The sequence below is a fragment of the Ursus americanus genome, chromosome X (assembly GCF_024610735.1).
Source record: "Ursus americanus isolate L20-20 chromosome X, mUrsAme1.1.p, whole genome shotgun sequence".
NCBI classification, from domain to species: domain Eukaryota; kingdom Metazoa; phylum Chordata; class Mammalia; order Carnivora; family Ursidae; genus Ursus; species Ursus americanus.
Genome location: NC_142164.1, coordinates 9,079,092 through 9,100,855, shown reverse-complemented (window position 1 = coordinate 9,100,855; position 21,764 = coordinate 9,079,092).

The following is a 21,764-nucleotide window of genomic DNA, read 5'->3' as shown; positions in this document are numbered from 1 at the left end:
TCCTAGAATTTTGCCTACGTCGGTATCTAAACAATAAAACTCCAGGTTATCCAAGATTCTGATAGAGTTATCTATAAATAACTACTCATTTATAAGGGCATGAAAAATCTTCCCCTTCTTCTCCTTTGGCTACATGTTCTCTCATTCATGTGCTGCATTTTTTTTTTTCTGGCCCAGATCCAGAAAATGTTCTATAACTGTGTTTCTCAACCTTTCGGTCTGTTTATTATTACTCCCCTAAGGGGCCTTTTTAGACTGTTTTTCTCTTCTCTAACATACTGCCCAATAAATTTTAAAGCCACAGATACACTGAATATCTGATTTTATGCTGTATATCTGTGCTTTATACATAAAATAGTAAGATTATGCTCCTCCTTCTCCACAGAAACAGTTTTGTCCCCTTGGGAGTGATAGAGTCTCTATTGAGAAATCATGTTCTATAAGATCAAGGGCCCATTAATACATAAATATTCACAGTATCCTGTTTTTCCTTTTGATCTCCAGCCCTTTTGATACCAGCTCCCATGTCCTGTTCTATACAAATTCATAACAAAATTCTGTCATGTAAAGATGTGTGTGGTTTACTGTTAAGTAGGATTTTGATAACCTGTGTCCCAGTGCTGACTTTGCCACTAATTTTCAATGTGACCTTTGGCAAGCCAAGCAAGATTTTGGTGGTGCCATTTCTTCAGTATGTCAAAGGGCACAATCTTGTAAGGTAAAACTTAGTTATAGTAGAGAAAATCAATTTGATATGTCTAAAGTCCTGCCTAGCAGAAGAAAGTATAAATCTTTATCACTTTAGCAGGATAGATGAGAAAAATGAAGTTTCTATTCCAGGAGCAGGGATTTAGAGATAAAAAGATATATAAATTATGTCAAATGTTCTTTAATTATGTTGGCAGTTCTCATTTGAATTCTGTAGAGGTTCATTATGTTGGAAGCAGGGGCCAAGGATAGCACCTGTGATCGTAAAACAATGATTGAACTTGTAACCAACCGAAGTTCATGGGGATCTTAGGCTGCTTTTCAACATATTATCACTTCCTATCCCCTGGCAAAGATTTGACATCTGAAACATTAGCTCTGGAGCAACCATATTTGTTTTTATTTTAGAAAACAAGGAGGAAGGCAAGGTGCTATTATCAACCATTCCCCTAAGACATCAGTCCATATTAATTCTTTAGTATACACTCCAAGCACAAGGCATTTAGGAAGTTCCTTGCAACAGTTCACTAAAACAAGGTTTTTAGCCCCTTCCTCATATCCTGGGTTCCAATACCATGACTCGAGCAATTTCCAAGTATGGGTCAAATTCCAAGATGCAAGATGGAACTTTTATTTACCAACCCTCCAACCTAACATTTTGAAATTTCTACCAGTCAAAAGCACACGAACAATGACATGTCCTACTATATGCTACCAAGATACATTGGGAGAGTGAAAAAGTGCAGAGTCCAAAGCATATCTAAAGAATCAGGTTGGAATTAATGAATATCATGCTTTTAAAATTAAATTTTATGTTTTATATTTCTTTGTTGAAAAATGTACCTCCTTTCATGCTGCCATAGGCAAAATGTTCACCATGTGAAAGCCCCTCTTCTGTTTGCACAGCCATCTCTACAGCTGTGCGATTCTATTTGTCCTGATGAAATCAACGTTATGTTTCAGACACAGCCAGGATCCACGGTGTCTGTAAATTATTCCAATGTCATTTTGCACTCAGAACACTAACAACACTATTATTTTCTCGACTACCATATACAGAAATTCTGTCACTGTCTGGCTGAAAGTGACACATATATTACACTTGAGTTGATGGACATATTATGGAATTATTGTTGCCATGGTTTAGCAACTTTGAAACTGGGGCACTAGACTTCAAGAATGTTCGATGAGGATTTCTAAGCATTTAGGGAGCAGAACCCATCCTCTGCAGGTTAAAAGGGAAGTTTTGTTTACAAACACTATTTGCAAATGAAACATCTATTTCAGACCCAAACACTTATTATCTCCATCTCTGAGGAGAGCGACAATTGACCTAATTAAAACTGGGCTCAGTGGCAAGATCTGACAAGACAAGAAAGCGAGCCATGAAGTTATAGATTCAGGCTTCAAATAAAGCCTTTCTACCAATCTCTGCCCCACAAATATGTCCTCCATGCCATCTGTGATCATCTTTATCTCCCTTTAAAGCATTTATGAAACTGAAATAAGTAACCTTGAAAGCCTTATGAGTTATCTGCCATACCTCCATGGGTGACTTATTTGGTGTTCTTCATCAGAGTGTGGCAACAGGCATGGGGTGAAATGGTAAACTGCGGAGGACAGGGGATAGGCCATGATATTTCACCAACTGAAGACTCTGTGGAGAAAACCATAATTCAACTTTTCAGACATGATATTCCTAAAATTGGCCCTTCAATTAACCATGGTGAACATGCCTGGAATGGCTCGCCTTGCCTTTAATCACTTGTTCAAGTCTTGCTCATCCCTCAGTACACAGCTCACTGGTTCCAAGTAATCCTGGTTCCTCTCTCCCTTGTACCACCACCATTTCTACTTTTAAAGTAGCACTTACAGCACATATTGCAATCATGTTTATACTTCTGGCTCAGTGTGCAAGCTGACAGCTCTTCTAGAGTAGAACCAGTGCCTTATTTATCTTTATTTCTAACATCTTCTTACTGCTCGGCACTTAATATGTGATCAGTTGAATGAACTCATATATAAATTAGTGAACACTGAAAGTCTTTAATTCTGGAGACTTAGTCTTATCCAAGCCACCTTTTCTATTGGAATAGATCAACTATTTTGCACAGACACATGTGTAGTGATTGGGCTATAAAATATGGACAGATTTGTGGAAAGACAATTTTGAGAGATAATTGTCTTTCATAACCACTTATCCATGAAGGTAAACAAGAGAGGGTATTTTTACCACCACAACTTAATTCCATGCATTCTAAAACTATTTTTTTTCAAAACTACTTACTGAACACCTGTGACATGACCAAAACTGTTCTATTTTGGGGTACAGCCATGAAAAAATAAGACAAAGGCTTTAAAAAATGCAGATAATACAGCAGATGGCAATTCATTTGTGCTTATTTTTGCAGTAAGCACTGTAGTAAGTACTTGATGTGTATTATCTCTTTTAATCTTCAATACCACCCAAAGTAGCCAAACTTATTCTCATTTTTACACTGGGGACATTGAGGAACAGAGGGGTACATATAATTTTCCACAAAGTTTCAAACTTTTTTTCATGACTTAAATTTCAGAGCTTTTGAAACATTATAATTGCTGTCATTCCGGCTATGCTATGGTTGCAAAGTTCCCAGCATTTACAGCAAGAAGAGATCTCTGAACATTCTCCTCTAAGATCAGGAACAAGACAAGGATGTCCACTCTCACCACTTTCGTTAAGGGTGTCTACTCTCACCACTTTTATCAAACGGTAGTCCTAGCCACAGCAATCAGGCAAGAAAAAGAAACAAAAGGCATCCAAATTGGTAAGGAAGAAGTAAAACTCACTATTTGCAGATGACATGATACTATATGCAGAGAACTCTAAAGACTCCACCGAAAAACTACTAGAAATAATAAATGAATTCAGTAAAGTCACAGAATACAAAGTTAATGTACAGAAATCTGTCGTATATGTATATACTAATAATGAAAAAGCAGGAAGAGAAATTAAGGAAACAATCCCATGTACAATCCACCAAAAAGAAGAAAATACTTAGGAATAAACTTAATGAAGAAGGTGAAAGATCTGTACTCTGAAAACTATAAAACACTGAAGAAAGAAACTGAAGATGACACAAACAAATAGATATTTCACGCTCATGGATTAGCAGAATGAATATTGTTAAAGTGTCCATACTATCTAAAGTAATCTACAGATTTAATGCAATCCCTATCAAAATACTAACAATATTTTCAGAGATTGACAACAAATAATCCTACAGTTTGTATGGAACCACAAAAGACCCTGAATAGCCAAAGCAATCTTGAAAAAAAAAAACAAAGAACAAAGGTGGGGTACCACAATTCCAGATATCAAAATATATTACAAAGCTGTAGTAATGAAAGAGTATGGCACTGGACAAAAATAGACACAAGATCAATGGAACAGAATAAAAGCCCAGAAATATACCCACAATTGTGTAGTCAATCCATTACAAAGGAGGAAAGAATATCCAATAGGAAAAAGACAGTTTCTTCAACAAATGGTGTGCGAAAACCAGACAGCTACATGCAAAAGAATGAAAGTGGACCACTGTCTTACACCATACATAAAAATAAACTCAAAATGAATTAAGGACCTAAATGTGAGACCTGAAACCATGAAGTTCTTAGAAGAAAACATAGGCAGTAATTTCTTGGACATCGGCCACAGAAACATACTTCTAGATATGTCTCCTCTGGCAAGGGAAACAAAAGCAAAAATAAACTATTGAAACTACACCAAAAAAAAAAAAAAAGCTTGTGCATAGCAAAGGAAACAATCAACAAAACGAGAAGGCAGTCTACTGAGTGGGAGAAGATATTTGCAAATGACATATCCCATAAGGGGTTAATATCCAAAATATATAAGGAGCATATACAACACCAAAAAAGTAAATAAATAATCCAATTTTAAAAAAATAGGCAGAAGACATGAGTAGACAGTTTTCCAAAGAAGACACACAGATGACTAACAGACACATGAAAAGATGTTCAATAACACTCAACATCAAGGAAACGCCGATCAAAACCACAATGAGATGTCACCTCACAATGGTCGGAATGGATAAAATAAAAAACACAAGAAACGAGTGCTGGCAAGGATGTGGAGAAAAGGGAACCCTCTTGTACTGTTGCTGGGGATGCAAACTGATGCAGCCACTGTGGAAAACAGTATGGAGAGTCCTCAAAAAGTTAAAACTAGATTACCGTATGATCTAGTAATTCCACTACTATTTACCCAAAGAATATGAAGACATTAATTTGAAAAAATATATGCACCCCTATGTTTACTGCAGCATTATTTATAGTAGCCAAGATATGGAAGCAACCCAAGTATCCATTCACAGATGAATGGATAAAGAAGATGTGGTGTGAGTGTATGTATGTTTATGTACACGTACGTACACACAGACACACACACACACACACACTGGAATATGACTCAGCTATAAAAAAATAATGAAATATTGCCATTTGCAATGACATGGTGGATCTAGAGAGTATAATGCTGAGTGAAATAAGTCAGTCAGAGAAAGACAAATACTTTATGATTTCACTCATGTAGAATTTAAGAAACAAAACAAATGACCAAAGAAAAAAAGAAAAAAAACCACTCTTAAATACAAAGAACAAACTGGTGGTTGTCAGAGAGGAGGTAGGGGGGATGGGTGAAATAAAGGAGATTAACAGTACATTTACCTTGATGAGTACTAAGAAATGCATAGCATTGCTGAATCATTATGTTGTACACCTGAAACTAATATCACTGACATATTAATTATATTTGAATAAAAAAAAGAGAAGTGTTCTCTGAACTGAAGGTGATAGATCAATATATTCTTATAAAGCGTAGTAAGGAAAGATTCCCACAATGGAAAAGAAGAATCTCAGAAGAAAGAAGTTCCTAAATATATCTATCTTCTCAAAAAGAAAACTATTACCATTAAATAGTCAAATCCAATAACATGTTATAAATAAGTAGCACAAACCGTGCTATGATAGAGAAAACATACCAGACCCATTCTTTTATTAATGTACACCACATTTCAAATCTAGCATAATTTTCTTTTAGGCTTACATAAATAGAATCTCAACTTTTTTTTTTCAACATGCAATCCAAAACATCCACATAACGTATTTGTCGATTGTTTTCACAGCATGCATTATTCAGTCAGATCTCTGGGACTTAATACCGGTCTGTATCCTGTGACCACATGACTTTAAAATGATTAATAATAGCCAATACACTAGTTTGAGAACACAAGACTTGAATAAAAATTTTCATATTAAAGTCCTATGAGGTGACATCAGAAAAAATAATATAGATTGACAATATGATAGCAGCACTATAAATTAATTCTAAACCAATATTATTGTATGATTATCAAATTCCTATATATCTAAATCACTAATTTCTCCATAGCAAAATAACCATAAAGATGCCCATTTGTCTTTTTCTTTGTTCTGTCTGTCTCACGTCCCTGCCCTCCCCCTATTTCTCACTCAGAGAGAATCTAGTGTGGTCTCTTCCCACTGCATGCTGCCGATACTTCTGGAAAAGGCCTTACTCCACATGGCCTGGTATTTGAAGTCAGTTGTTTATTTGTCTGCCTCTCTAGTTAAGTTGTGAATTCCTTGAGGGGAAAGGCTCTGACTTCTTTGTCTTCCTCCCTTCCCATGGCCTTTAGCACAGTGATTCACACAAAACAGGTGCTAAGAAGATGTTTGACGAGTGAGTGTTGATCATTCTACTTAAAAAAAAAAAAAAAAACCAAGAACATTAAATGGCATCAATAATCCATCCATTATGGAATTTTGCCTCAAAACATTGTAGAAACCTCTTGGTGGAATACATCAACTCTTTTCATTTATTTTTAAAAGACCCAAGTCCAGGGAATGATTCGGGAGTTATAAATCGACGAGACCCCTAAGCATCTCCCAACTTTAAGGTCATTATCATTTCTTTAACAGATCCAGAGGACTAGAACTTGAAACCAACCATTAAGTGATGCTGTAACACCAGCCTGATAATAACCCTGAGCCAAAGTGAAGGGTGCTGCCTCAGGATGAGGGGCATGGACTCTGGTGAGAGACTACCTGGGTTCTGAACCTGCTCCATGATTCAGTAGCTCGGAAACCAGTACCGACTAAATCTCTTGGCACACAGTGAACACACCCCTGTCACCATCCCTGTCCTGCTTTGTAGGGACTCCTGATCTCTAGATCCTTTTTTTTTTTTGAGATTTCTTTTTTTATTTATTTGAGACAGAGGGAGAGGGAGAAAGGGAGAGAGAGAGCACAAACAGGGAAAGGGCAGAGGGAGAGGGAGAAGCAGACTCCCCGCTGAGCAGGGAACCTGATGCGGGGCTTGATCCTAGGACCCTGAGATCATGACCTAAGCTGAAGGCAGACGCTTCACCAACTGAGCCACCCAGGTGCCCCTAGATCTGAGCTTTTTTGACTCCCATCTCCAGAACTTCACTCTGCTGTCCACCTTTGCTCAGCCTCGCATATCATATGCCAGTGGTTTTGAGTAGGATTTCCAAATAAAATACAGGATGCCAATTAAATTTGAATTTCAGATAAACCAAAAATACTTTGTCAAAAATATGCCCTATATAATATTTGGTATATACATATACTAAGAAATCATTCATTGTTTATGTGAGATTCAAATTCGACAGGGCACCCTGTATTTTTCTTTGTTAAATCTGGCCACAGTCATTCAGAAACTCCCCATCAACAGCAGTCCCTTGCCTCAAGCCCTCACAGATAAACACAGGGTTGCAGAGTTTGCATTTTAACTGCTTTTCCATTCAGTCCATTTTAGGTGTTAGCGATTAATCAAAAATCCAGCACAGGGACCCCGGCTAGTGAGGAAAAGCTTTATTCCAACTTAATGTGACTGAGTTTTTCACTTTGGGAAGGCATGGCATATATGATAAGAACTAGTTCTGTGTCAATTGCTAAATCTCCAATTCTGTTATTTTTCTACCCTTACAATATTTTCAGGTGGCTATATAGGGGTAGCCTAGAATTCAGTGACGGTACATTCTAGAAAATTTCTCTAAGAAAATAAGGCTGCATCAGCACACAAACCAATAAAAGATAGCCAAAAGCAGTTCAAAGCATTGTCTAGGGAAAAGGTTTTTGGTCACATTTCTAACAACTGGCATGCACGCTATTTTCTTTTTTCGCTTAGTGGTTCTTGTTGTGACACAGAGTTTTAGTGTTCTGGTGAGGCATGTCTGAGGCTGGGCTCAAACAAGCGAGATGAACTCTACTGAGCAGACTCTTTCCCCAACCCCATACTTATTTCTGACACTCAGAAATTTTACATAATGGATCTTTTTCGGAGTATGTTGTGAAGTTCTACAAATACTTAATAGATGTCTGCAGTGTGGAGACTGACCATATGATTATCTTATTTATTTTTATTATGTTCAGTTAGTCAGCATATAGTACATCATTAGTTTTTGATGTAGAGTTCCACGATTCATTAGTTGCACGTAATACCCAATGCTCATCACAACACGTGCCCTCCTTAATACCCATCACCCAGGGACCTCCTCCCCTCTGTAACCCTCAGTTTGTCTGGACTCCGGGAAACAAACTGAAGGTGATTATCTTTTTTAAAAAATGCATGCCTATATGCGTGTATATGTATGTGTACATATGCACATATATTCAAGACTGGACAGGTTATTTTTTCCTTTTTTAAAAAAGATTTTATTTATTTATTTGACAGAGAGAGAGAGAGAGAGAGAGAGAGGGAGTGTATTCAAGACTGGACAGGTTATTTTTTCCTTTTTTAAAAAAGATTTTATTTATTTATTTGACAGAGAGAGAGAGAGAGGGAGTGCACGCAGAGGGAGCGGCAGGGGGAAGGAGAGGGAGAAGCAGACTCCTTGCTCAGCAGGGAGCCCAACATGGGGCTGGATCCCAGGACACTGGAATCATGACCTGAGCCGAAGGCAGATGCTTAACCCACTGAGCAACACAGGCACACTGGAAAGGCTATTTTAAAGGAACTTTATTTTGGGTAAAATGAATTATTTCAATAGTTGATAATATAAGTTGTTTAGGTTCAGAGAGTCTTCTGGATATTCCTCTTGCAGATACTCTAAATGGTCCACAAGACTCTTGAGATTTTTCCTGAGTACCCCACTTTAAAAAGTGAACTATATCTCTATCTAACCCCTCATTCTGCTTGATTGTGATTCTTAGTACTTGTCATCTATCAACTTGATATCACAGCATGTATCCTTTTTACAAAGTATTTCCTTCCATTAGAATGTAATACCAAGAAGGAGAGGGGTTTTGTTTATCTTGCTCATAGGCATGGTCTAAGTGTCTAAAAGAGTGCTAAGTGCATGGCACACAATAAGTATTTTTGAATGAACACACGAATAAAATAGTATGATAATAGCAACTACTCTTTGTTGAGTGGCTACTATGTGATATACACCTGCAAAATGTTTTATGACAGGAGAAATGCATGTTTTATTGTTCATAAATGTCCCTAAGAATGGATCCTGGTGACTGAGAGATCTTTATTTTCTTGAAGGAAGTAATTCATAGTTGTGGAAGGTGAGAACTGGAAGAGCTTTATAGCTTTAAACAGTTTTGCCTATAATAGAGAAACATATAAAATACAGATCTTGGAAGATCAAGGAGCTACTATTGGGACTTTGGGAGAAAAGAGGCAAGATTAAGATTAAGGGGCACTTGAAGGTAAGTTTTGGAAAAAGAAAACCCAGTGGCTGGAGTCAAATGAAGTGTAGCAGTAAGATATATGATGGGGATTTTAAAGGGGAATTCCGATCACCTTATATAAATCATTCCCCTCTATTTCTTGAATCAGATGTTCTATAAATTGTGTATTTCTTATTTGTGTCTTATTCTTAAAACGCACTCCTAAAAAATGGCTTCTGTATTATTAGCATGTCAACTGATAACAGACACACTTTATTAGGAAGTCCACTGGGATTTCTTTGGGGGACAGGTCCATTTTTCTGCTATTCAGATCCTTTTTGTAACTGATCTGAAACCTACTTGTCCAAAATTTGCTTAATGTTATTTAAGTAATATGATTTTTTTAAAAAAGATTTTATTTATTTATTTGAGAGACAGCATGAGCAGAAAGACAGGCAGAGGGAGAGAGACAAGCAAACTCCCTGCTGAGCAGGGAGCCCGACATGGGGCTCAATCCCAGAACCCTGAGATCATGACCTGAGCCAAAGACAGATGTTTAACCAACTGAGCCACCCAGGCATACCTAAGTAATATGCTTTTTAAAAGTAAGTAATGTATTTGACAATTGGATCCTCTCTTGAACCTTTAGAAAAAGAGACCCTGAATGTTCCTTCCTTACATGTGACATTTTGTCAGTGCAATGAAACAATAATATGGACTCAACAAACATTTGCTCAATTAATGCGCTTTTGTGCTATCATGCCCTTAGTCTTTCCTAAGAGTCTAATAATTCTTCTCCTTAGGGATCTTTTAAGTGTGTTATGAAAGTAACAATAACAAGAAACAGTGTCGTCATATCAGAGAAATCTCTATACTCTAGCGCCACCTTTAAAGGGAAGTAAACCAAGTCAGAGAGCAATAGGCTTTGTTTAAAGTCATAATGGCAAATAAATGGCTGAGTGCAAAACAGATATTATGAGCTACGATACTCCGTCCATTTAAATATCTACTCAAAATGTCTGATGGGACATAGCACATAGACCAAAATATCAAGCAAGGGAAAAATTAGTCCCTTGACATATTTTGGCAGGTGGAAAGGAATAAAGATATTCAGTAATGATACCAACCTTTCTAAGTCTCCTGAACGAACCTCCAAAACCATTCTACATTTCTCTTACCACCATTGGTTTTAAGCACCACTCTCTTTCTTGAAATATGTTAGCGTTTGGATTTAACAACTACTGATTTTCAAAGGACCAAATCCATGTCTGATCATGTATTAAAGGACTATGTCCCTCCTTATTCGTACACAGAGCTGTAATTGAAAAAAGTTAATCATACTGATATGTGAAGAACAGGAAAGGGGTAGGGGCAAAATCTCCAAGGTTGCAATATGAATACTAATGCCCTTGTTGGGCACTAACTCACAGTGGACACAGAAAAGATAAGTCCATAACACTGTCAGAATACTGTGTTGTTAAATCAAGCAATCAACATGCTCAGAAAGGATTAAACTTGGATGATGTCTGTTTAAATCTATGAACAGTTACATGAACAGTTAAATGCCACTTATCATTTTGATCAGACAAAACCCAGCAAAGTCTTTTTATAGGAAAAAAAGGACTTATCATACTGTGGAATGAACCTCAGTACAATAAGAAGGAATTTCACCAATGGTTTCCAGGTATCCCAGAGGAGGAACACGTGAGGCTCATCTGCTCACTTTCATAGCACAGGGAATTTCATCAGAAATTCCTGGCACAGCCTCACCATTTGGCATTCAGGAGAAACTGTCTTCATCCTTCCACCTGCAAAGAGGTGAGAGTCATTTAGCTGTACCTAAATTATTAGTGTGAGTAGCCAAATCTGGGCTATTGTTCCAAAGAGAAACTTGTTTCTATAGTCAGATACTGGCATGGCAACCATCCACGGACATCAATAGATTTGCCTGATTCTGATTCCAGAAATCAGATGTGAATGTGTATGTGAATGCCAAAGGTGAGCAAGACACTTGGACAGAAGATGCCGTGAAGGGAAGAGACACATTGAAAGGACAGAAAAGGGTTATAAAAGGCAATGTCTCGCAATTCATCTTGTTTTCTCTATCCTCACTCTCTACCTGAAGCATAAAAGAACACTTCAAGCTGCTTATTTTTCCCTGCCTCCAGCTCACTGTACTTCTGAACTATCCTCCACACTCTAGCCAAAGAATTCTTTCCAGACCATAAATACAATCTTGATTAAAAGTCTCTAATGGCTCAAAAAAAAAAAAAAAGTCTCCAATGGCTCATCACTGCCCTCAGAATAAAGTTGAAGTGTGGTAGTGTTATGTCCAAAGTCCCTTACCCACTGGGTCTAACTGATCTCCATTAGCCTTTCTGGCTAATTTCCACATGGCCCATCTGACCACCGACACACATACCCTGCACTTCTACTACACAGAACTTCATTCTCTCTGCCAAATTGTCTGTGTTCTTTCACGATTCCGTTTCTTTAAAAATCAGCTGCACTAGATCTGAAATAACTTTTCCTTTCTTACGTGTCTAGCAAGATCTATTCCACCCAGAATAATTTTATCTGTATGAGATCTTCTCAGACTTTCGTGGCTGAGTTACTTGCTCCCACTTATTAAATAGAGCTGTTACTACATTGCATTATAAATATCTATGTTTGTAACTAACTTTTCTACCAGACTTTGGGTACCTTGAGGGAAAATATGGTGTCATCTCCAATTTTTTCATTAACATTGTCTGTCATGGGTATGGGGCTCAGTAATAGTTGTTGTGTACTTACTTCAGGAAGGTAGTTTTCTTCAGAATATTTGCAGTGTCTCTTTCTGTATGGAGATGGTGTTAACTGAGCTCGGGAAAATAATAGTGCGAACCTAGAGCACTGTAAAATAAGTTCAACTGTATTTTAGTTGAGCCTGGTAGCTCTGGAGTTCACTGTGCGCTGTCCTTGGATAAGGAGGCTCTACCTTATAGTACTCACATACATAAATGGACACAATGTCTTCGATATCTTTTCACTTGCACTTCTCAAGGATAATAAACAAAGCTCCAGGCAGGTACAAGAGGAGATAGGTTATCTGGGGATGGGAGCATGGTAGTATGTTAAATTTAATTTCTAGTACATTGAGTTTGAAGAGCCAGGTAAAGATTTCCAAACATGGTGTTAGTGCCATTGGACTTGAACACATGCAACCTTTTGAAGATTGAAAGAAAGTAGGAGAACATATGGTTCTAGAATGTGATTTAATTTCTGCATGACTATTGTAGACTAAGTTGCTCTTATCTACTTTACTAGCTCACAAGTCCAAAACAGGGCCACACACACACACACACACACAGTACAACATACCAGAACAATGAAGCTAGAAAATAAAAAAATTCATATCAGTTAAGAGGCAAAATTTTTTGCAAGCTTATACTACTATAGTCAAAACCCAAATCAACACCTCTCTCTGGAAACCACTTTTCTCAATTATAGATTTTCTTTTAAAGACACTTAAAACCAACATAAGCCTGTCCCTAACCCCAACTCCATCCTCTTGATTTTAAAAAATGATTCTTATGGGTATTTAGAATACAGGAGATTTTAAAAAGTGTTATAGAGAAATAAACATGAATAGCTTTAAAAGGTTCATGAAGGAAGGTTTTGTTTTCTTGTGCACCAAAAAAAGGAAAAATGAAAATATAAAACATGAATCTTTTAAGAACTTAAGCTACTGAATTTTTTTAAGAAGATCTTGACATTGATCACCAGTGTTTTGCAGCTGAACTATAATAACGTTAATAAGCTTTTCAAGCCTATGCTTCCATTTCTGAATATGGTAAGAAAAAGATGATGCTGATGGGTATATAATCAATCAACCCTGCTTGATCTGGTTTAGAGGGCGTTGTGTGGGTTTAAAAATACTTGTGTACAGCAATCACAGAAGTCATCAAAAAACACAGTAGTATTCTACCATGTGACATGAGAAATGGAGCCTGTTTAGAGGTGTGGATATATGTGATTGTCCTGAGACTCTTCTAAATATGGTTAGCACAAAAAAAGCAAGCACAAAACTCAAGAAGAAAAATGTCTGAAGTGGTCATAATAAAAACATATTTAAGTATCTACATCTTAAATATAGTGGAGCTGATATGCACGTGTAAAGAAATGATTCATTCATAATGATCTGGGTTAATTTCACAGTATAGACAATATATCCATAATCCTCTTTGCTAGGTTACTGATGCCACAGTAGGTTTCTGAGATTTTCTCTTGAATGAAACAATGATGTGAAAATTACCAGGAAACACTTACAGTCTCGTAAAATCAGATTGCCAAACACTTTGGGTCAAATGGTCCTGCTAGTTCCATAAGAAGTTATCCTTCTACTTGACAACAGGGTAGTTGTCACTCAGTTGTCTTCCTTCCATCCAGGATGAGTTCTTCTCTGATTCTCTATTCCTTCCACTTGCTTTATAGTGATCTTGGTACTAAATTCATTAGCACATTCATTTTTCATTCTACTATTTATTGAAGGACTAAGACAAGTCAGTCACTATGCTTTTTACAGGGTATTCAATGACGAACACAACGAAACTCATGCCTTCATGCCTTTCATTTTGGGTTAGAGTAGCATAATAAATGTCAACTATATTGGTTTCCACAAACACCATTTTGTGGCCTGATGCTAGGCTGGTGGCATAAGAAACACTAGGGGACATACTTAAAAATATGGAATCTTGGATCCTACCCATAGAGATTCCATTTCAGTAGATTTGGGATGGAATTTGGTGATTTATAGTTAAAAATAAAAGCCTTGCCAAGTGCACTTTTTGGTATATATCCAGGCTTGGGAACTAGTCTAGTGTATAATTAATTTTTTTTTAGGAGAAAACAACAAACTATGTATTCATTCATCTCCATCAGAGAGCCTGAGGGCCAGCACAGTTCCTGTGAGCTCCATAGGTGGGGTAGGGTTTCGAGGCGGGGGGAACACAGGAATAAGTGACCAGAGCATATCTGACTGGCAGTGGGGGCTTCATGAAATCATGGTGTAAGAGAGTTTGAAAGTCACAGAGAGCAGATCAAAACAGTAAATCCAAAGAGCATATGAAAATTGTAATTTTTAAAAAGCCAAAAGAATCTGAGACAACTATTAGAAGCTGAAAGTCAAGATCTGAGAGGCAGAGAAGACAAAAGTAACAGGCAGAAGACAGGGACAGGCAAGATGACAGAAGGACAGTGGAATTTCCTGCTTTGTGTACCTGGCAAAGTACTGCCTGGTTAACTATCTTGTCTCAAATTTCAGTAAAAGCATAAATCTCTGTGTGGTCAGATAAAAAACCAGATACCTTTGTTGCCACCATAACATATTTTATGCTTTATAAAGCTGTTCTAGGTATAACTATTCACAACCTACAATTCAGGAAACAGTACACAGCTGTTTGACAGAAGTGCCCAGAATGGAATCCACTTGCAGAGCAATAATGGTCTTAGTGATATGGTTTAGTGTACTTTTTCATTTTTCGCTTTGGCCACTAGTATACAGATGAGACACATTCAGTGACCAGTCACTAGGTCCTGAATCTTTGTACTAAGTGCTTTTTCCTATGCAATAACTAATATAATCCCCACAACAGCTTTATGTGGAAAGTAGTTATTATCCCCATTTGACAGATGAGGAAAGGGGTCAGGTGTAAGTACTAAGCTGTAGGGCTAAAACTGAGGCCCAGGGTTGTCTGGCTCCAGAGCTTATCCTCTGGAGATAACTCAAATCTATTCTACTTTCTAGCACACAGAAAACAAAAACCATTGTCTTACTCTTTTTTTTCTTTTTTTATTCAAAACACCACATCCTCATTTTCCTGCCTGGAGATAATATATTTAATGTTAAAGGTAGTACTAAAGCTGTGAATTTATACCCTTGATTGGGTATTGTCTTGAAATAAGATAAGATTAATGGTTTTGACCTTAAAGTTATAAAATAAACCATTCATATAAATACAAGTAATTATATTTTGTTTTTTTAAACTTCACTGAAGCTACATATATGACACTGGAAGGACACCCCTTCCTATAAGGAAGTCAGTCCCTCCCTGCTTATTTATAACTTAGAAATCTCTATTCTATAAAATTTTCCCAGATTGGAAACGATAATTTTCAAAGCCCTTTCCTATAAGGCATCTCATGTAGTCATCCAATATCTTTCTGAGCTGGGGAGTCCAGCTGTTATATTTTCATTTAATATATAATAAAACCTAAAGATCAGACAGGTAAGGTTAAGTAAATGAAGCAAAAAACAAGCCAAAGTTAAAGGCCAGTGTTCTGGCTCTTCCTCTTAAGCTTCCTCTCAGGTTAAAAGAGGCAATGAGGGAGAGGCTGACATCAATTTTTATAATGCTTAAAGACAATTTAAATTACAAGATACCAGAAATTAGTTAAGCCATTCTGAACAAATGAAAAACCAAAGTTAAGAGACTTTGATTATATAATCTGTGTTAATATGGCAATTCTTATTTATACTTATGGGTCATTATTCATCCAAATTGCAAACTGTGTATTTTAACAACATTGGTCTGTTTATTCTTTCATATAATTATTTCTATGATAATGTGGATACATAGCAAGTGTACTTTGATGATATGGCAGATGTGAGCTGGTTGTTGTCACCACTTAAAGCACAGAAGACTTATGGTTGGATGTACTTTTTTAAGCATAGCTTTATGAGTGAATTTATATGAGTGAATTTTGAGTTGTAGATATGGGAAATATTATATTTATAACTCCGTGTAGATGTTATCAATACTAACATAATGTGGCAATGTTTTGTTCTTGTAAAATAGAACTAGGGTGACATTGAAGCCCAGAAGTAAACATATGCACTCTTGTTTGAATTTATTTTTCACTGAAGTGCCATAAGATGTAGTCACATTCATATAAAAATACAAAAAGTATTTTATTTAGAATGTCACCATATGAAAAATGCTAGTGTCATAGTAACATTTTATTGCAGAATTCTTAATTTAGAATACATGTAATTTTAAAAGAGCAATCAATTTTAAAATTTCAAAATTTAAACACATAGCTTCTTAATAAAAGACAGAAATGCTTGACCTTTATTTTTTTAATTTTTTATTATGTTATGCTATTCACCTTAATTCTATAGCATAAATGGTGGAAAACTCAATGCAGTAACATGTAGACATCTCTCAAGTATATGAAGAGTTTAATCCACTTAAGCATTGAATTTTATAAAAAAAATTTTTTTTAAAGATTTTATTTATTTATTGGACAGCCAGCGAGAGAGGGAGCACAAGCAGGGGGAGTGGGAGAGGAAGAAGCAGGCTCCTAGCAGAGGAGCGTGATGTGGGGCTCGATCCCAGAACGCTGGGATCACACCCTGAGCCTAAGGCAGACGCTTAACAACTGCGCCACCCAGGTGCCCCTGAATTTTATAAAAATTTCTTCTCCAATAACACATGTATCAAAAGTAAAAAGAATAGATTAACCAATACAACAATCCCTGAAACTAAGTATATATTTGTATTTAAAACAGTAGTCACTGACTTAGGCACATGAAATTGATGAATCTCCATTCTGGTGATGATACAGTGTATAATTAACCAAGTTAGGGCTTCAAGTTCAAAATTAAAATCATATGCATTTATATATTTTCCCTCCTAGCAGACCAATAAATAAATAAAAATCTTTCAAATGACAAAAACAACAAACAGAATAGGAAAAGAACCACCAAAAAGAATTAATTTCGACAAATACCTAGAAGTCGGTAAACAAATGAAGGACTGATGACACAAAGCAGAGGAAGCCACAGCCTAGAATACATGCTGGGGACCTACAATCAGTGAAAATACCTGCCTGCCATGCTCAGTTCTTGACAAGACTGATATGTACAAACTCAGGTATGAAGGACATCAGCTGTGGTATATGTATCTGAAAATAAAGGTATTAAAAATACACAGAATAGATGCACCAAACAGGCACAAACCATTCATTGATTTTTCTCTACTGTTTTTTTTATTCTGTATATCATTAATTTCTAGAATCAAAATCTTTATCATTTACTTTCTTCTGCTTTCTTTAGGGTTGGTATACTCTTTTTTTTGCACTGTCTTAAGGTGGAAAGCTAGGATACTAATTTGAGACATTAGTTTTTTAATAAAAACATTTACAGCTCAACATTGTCCTCTAAGCAATGCCTTAGCTGCATCCTATAAATTTTAGTAGGTTCTATTGTTTCTGATATTACTATAGCCATTCCCGCTTTCATGTACTTCCAGGTTTTCTCCTACATTGTATTCTAGGAGTTTCATAGTTTTGCATTTTACATTTAGGTCTGTGATCCATTTTGAGTACATTTGTGTGAAGTATGTAAAGTCTGTGTCTAGATTTTATTTTTTTGCATGTAGATGTCCAGTTGTTCCAGCACCATTTGTTGAAAACTGTCTTTGCTCCACTGTATTGCCTTTACTCATTTGTCAAATATCTGTTAACTATATTTATATTGCTCTATTTCTGGACTCTCTATTCTGTTAAATTGATCTAGCTGTCTATGCTTTTGTCGATACTAAATTGCCTTGATAGCTTTATTAGTAAGTCTAGAAGTCAGGTAATATCTGTCCTTCAACTTTGTTCTCCTTCAATATTCTGCCTCTCCATATAAACTTTAGAATTAGTTTGTCAATATCCATGAAATAACTTGCTAGGATTTTGATTGAGATTGCACTGAATTTATAGACAATTTGGGAAAAACTGAAATCTTGACAATGTTGAGTCTTCCTATATGTGAATATAGAATATCTCTCCATTTATTTAATTCAGTTTTTTCCTTTTGTTCATAAGAGTTTTGTAGCTGTTTTGTAGTTTCCTTCATCGAGATCTTGCATATATTTTGTTAGATTTATACCTAAGTATTTCATTTTGGGAGGTGCCAATGTAAATGGTATTGTGTTTTCAATTTCAAATTCCACTTGTCCATTGCTGGTACATAAAATGATTGACTTCTTATACTAAACTCATACCTGTAACCTTGCTATAATCATTTATTAGTTCTAGGAGAGGTTTTTTGGACTAATTCTTTCAAATTTTCTACATAGATGATCACATCATCTATAAACAGTTTTATTTCTTCCTTCCCAATCTGTATACCTTTTATTTCCTTTTCTTGTCATATTGAATTTGCTAGAACTTTCAATACAATGTTGAAAAGGAGTGACAAGAGGGGACTAATGCAGCATTTTAATTTATTCAATTTCTTTCACTGATATTTGTAGTGATTTCCTTACTGGTTGGTATAGAGTTTATCATGTCAATCTTAAGTTATCACAATAAGCTTAAGATTTATAATGACTTATTTAATTCCAGTGAGATCCAGAAATAATACTTCTATATATCTCTACTCTCTTTCTGTTTTTGTGATATTATTGTTATACATATTGCATCCATAAATAAAAATTATGCAACCATTATATAAAATTACAATTGTTAAAATTATTGCTTTATATAATTTTGTGTTTTAAAGAAGCTCAGAGACAACAATGTAAAAGAGTAAATAATTATAGCATCTGTTTTGTAACTTTTTAAAGAGTCATTTCTTGATTTCTTCATTTGTTCTTATGGTTTTAAGTTAACCACGTGGAGTCATTTCCTTAGTCCAATGCAGCTGGTGCTTCTACTGCCTCCTGGCAACTCTCAAACAGGAGCTGGGTGTGCAGTTTTGAAGCACAATTTCTTCCTCTAAGGAAACCTGCCTGGTTTTGCTCTTAAGGTCTATCAACAGAACAGACTATGTTCATCACATTATTGATGGTATTTTACTTAAGGACAACTGATTGTAGATGTTAATTACATTTATAAAACACCTTCACAACATCATCTAGATTAGCATTTGAATTAATAACCTGGTACTAAAGTCTGGCCAAGTTGACTCATAAAACAAACCAGTAAAATCTATATTGGTGCACTTAATGGTACCCTGCATTTTTCTCAGGCTTTCCTGATTTTTCTTCATTCTTTCCTCTGTTTGCTGTTCAAATTGCATAATCTCTATTGGTTTATCTTCAAAATCTCTAATTCTTCTGACAGTTAAGCCTATTGTTGAGCCCTTCTAGGATTTTGTCGTTGTTGTTTTGGTTATTATAGCTTTCAAATAAAGAATCTCTACTTGGTTCTTTTTTTCTGATTTCTGTTTATTAATGTTCTTGGTTTGATGTGACTTTGTTGTCATACTTCCCATTATTTCCTTGATCATCATTTCCTTCATTTTTTGAATATACTTATAATGGATACTCTGAAGTCTTTTTCTGTTAATTCTGACATTGGATTGCTTTGGCCTGCAGTTTCTACTTCCTGATTTTTTTCTTTCCAGTGTATGGCCCATACTTTCCATTTCTTTTCATGTCTTGTAATTTTTGTTGGAACATGGACATTCTAGATAATAGACTGTAACAACTCTGGATCCTCTACTGCGCTTGTTATTATTTCCCTTTTTTGTTTAGTGACTGGTAGAGTTAATTTAATAAAGTATATTTCCCCCAGAAATTTGAAGCCTCTGATTTCGTACTTCATGGTGCAAAACCTTAGCTACACCCAAGTTCTCCCTGGGATGATAGTGGTTTTGGCAGGGCTCTCTTTGAATCCCTTGGTCCTTATCCACCCCCAGCTGTTAATCTTTACTAATCACTGGCTGATTGCTCTATCGTTTTCAAAAATGTCCTTGGGCATAATTGCTCCACAGATTAATTCAGTCAAATGCAGTTCATTTAAAAAAGTATAGTTTGCAAGGAGGAGTTAAGTTAAATAGGGGGATCCTGAGATTGCCTCCTCCGTCGAACACTGCTAGATCAACATCAAATCATTTTGAACAACTGGGAAACCAGTCTGAGGATTACAAAAACAATCTGTACAACCAGAGGGAGAGAACTGGCAGATGGGAGGTTCAGAGCCATGGCGGGGAGGGGGAGTCATGGTGCCCCGAAGGTAAGTAAACCCTTTTCACTGAGTGAAGTTTTATTTCCTTTTCATATCTTGTCATAATAAAGGGGTCTATCCAACAAGAAGTTCTAACAATTTTAAATATTTTTGCCCCCAGCTTGGAAGCGGCCAAATGTATATATCAATTAATAAAAACAAAAAAACTGATAATAATACAAAAATATAGGGGATGTTAACATCCCACTCACAGCAATGGACAGATCATCTAAGAAGAATATCAACAAGCAAACAATGGCTTTGAACAACATGCTGGACCAGGTGAACTGAACAGACATATTCAGAGCATTTCATCCTAAAGTAGCAGAATACACATTGTTTTTGAGTGCACATGGAACATTCTCCAAAATAGATCACATACTGGGTCACGAATCAGGCCTCAACCAGTACAAAAAAACTGAGATCATACCATGCATATTTTCAGACTATTATGCTATGAAACTTGAAGTCAACCATAAGAAAAAATTGGGGAAGGAACACAAATACATGCAGGTTAAAGGACATCCTAATAAAGAATGAATGGGCTAACCAGAAAATTAAAGAAGAAATAAAAAAAATACACGGAAGCAAATGAAAATGAAAACACAACAGTCCATATACATTTGGGATGCAGCAAAGGTGGTCCTAAGAGGGAAGTACATAGCAATACAGGTCTTCCTTAAGAAGAAAAGTCTCAAATACACAACCTAACCTCATACCTAAAGGAGCTGGAAAAAGAACAGCAAATAAAGCCTAAAACCAGCAGAGGAAAGGAAATAATAAGGTTAGAGCAGAGATAAATGATACAGAAATCAAAAAACCAGTAGAACATATCAATAAAACTAGGAGCTGGTTTTTTGAAAGAATTAACAAAATTGATAAACCCCGAGCCAGACTTATCAGAAAGAAAAGAAAAAGGACCCAAATAAAATCACAAGTGAAAGAAGACACATCACAACCAACACTGCAGAAATATAAACAATTATAAGAGCATATTATGAGCAATTATATGCCAACAAATTGGGCAATCTGGAAGAAATGAATTACTAGAAACATATAAACTACCAAAACTGAAACAGAAAGAAATAGAAAATTTGAACAGACCCATAACCAGTAAAGAAAGGGAATCAGTAATCAAAAAATCTCCCAACAAACAAGAGTCCAGGGCCACATGGCTTCCCAGGGGAATCCTACCAAACATTTAAAGAAGAATTCATACCTATTCTTCTGAGGCTTTTCCACAAAGTAGAAATGGAAGGAAAACTCCCAAACTCATTCTATGAGGCCAGCATTACCTGGTTCCAAAACCAAACAAAGACTCCACTAAGAAGGAGAATTTCAGGCCAATAAACCTG